Below are 1,627 nucleotides of genomic sequence, written 5' to 3'. Positions count from 1 at the left end.
CACTCATAGACTGACATACCCACCAGCTCACTCATAGACTGACATACCCACCAGCTCACTCATAGACTGACATACCCACCAGCTCACTCATAGACTGACATACCCACCAGCTCATTCATAGACTGACATACCCACCAGCTCACTCTAGACTGACATACCCACCAGCTCACTCATATACTGACATACCCACCAGCTCACTCATAGACTGACATACCCACCGGCTCACTCATAGACTGACATACCCACCAGCTTACTTATAGACTGACATACCCAGCAGCTCACTCATAGACTGACATACCCACCAGCTCACTCATATACTGACATACCCACCAGCTCACTCATAGAAACTTTGAGAACTTTCGGTCGTTCTTGTATGAGATATTAGTTATATGAGAACTAATGTTTATGATTTGTCAATTAATTTCATTCTCGTTAATTAAATCAAGAATCAATTTACTTTCAAAGCTCGTGCTTAAAATCTACAAATATTCAACATCGATAGGAAAGCAGAATGTCATGTACAAATCTATGTTGAAAATAAAGCAATGATAATAAAATAAAATGTTACAAAAATGCCCTGGTGACCTATGCACATCGCATAACAACAATAAAGTATACACCAGACAAGTTGTAAAAAGGTCGCTACAACACAGAACGTTATGACTGGAAATGAAATAATGTAACGGTTCAATGCTCGGCATGTTTATTTATAATTTGATCATTTTTTAAATGTCGCACCGAGAGACTCGAAATGACAACATCATAAAAATATGTATAGACGAAAACAATTCTCCGTAAAGGTGGGTTATTTTCGAACCAAAACATTATTCTAACATACAACTTGGGTGACACAGATGTGAAATCCGACAGGAGATATATATATGGACATGCTGAAACCACGTCGGAAGCATATTTTACAAATCTAAAAATAAAGTGGGTCAAAACTCTAATAAAAGAAAACACTCTTGCGAACTGGAAAATCATACCAAACTACTATTTAAACAAATATGGGAAAGAAAGACCTGCTTATTTTTAAAATGAATCTAGACCAAATTAAATCTCTACCAAAAATAAAAGAAACATCATTATTTTATCAGGAAGTTATAAAAGCTTGGATTACACTGGGTGGAGGACAAACGAAAAATTATCTCAATCAGCTGGAAATAAGAAAACAACCAATATGGGGAAACAAACATATCAAAATCAAAAATAAAGTACTAATTTTTACTAACTGGATTAACTCAGGTATACTACTAATTGATGATATTTTTGAGAATGGTTCCATCTCTCAAATAAAGATTTTATCAAACTTAAAAAACAAAAGAAACTGGATGTCAGAACTAACCCAATTAAAACAGGCTATACCGAAGGAATGGATGAATAAACTCAAACTTACACCCTACCCAACATTACACTACAAAACACAATTGAAAGTTTTAGACAGCACTACCGATAAAACAATCTCTATAGAACAGCTAAACAGCAAAACTTCCTACGGCATATTAATAAAACAGAAATTTATCAAACCCTATATATATGAAGCGTGGAATAAAACATTTGATACATCTATAAGAAAATCAAGATGGTCTGAAATATCAGAATTCATATTCAAGAAAATACACGATAA

The sequence above is a fragment of the Mizuhopecten yessoensis genome, unplaced genomic scaffold (genome assembly GCF_002113885.1).
Source record: "Mizuhopecten yessoensis strain PY_sf001 unplaced genomic scaffold, ASM211388v2 scaffold5737, whole genome shotgun sequence".
Classification (NCBI taxonomy): Eukaryota; Metazoa; Mollusca; class Bivalvia; order Pectinida; family Pectinidae; genus Mizuhopecten; species Mizuhopecten yessoensis.
This window is presented reverse-complemented; position numbering follows the sequence as displayed.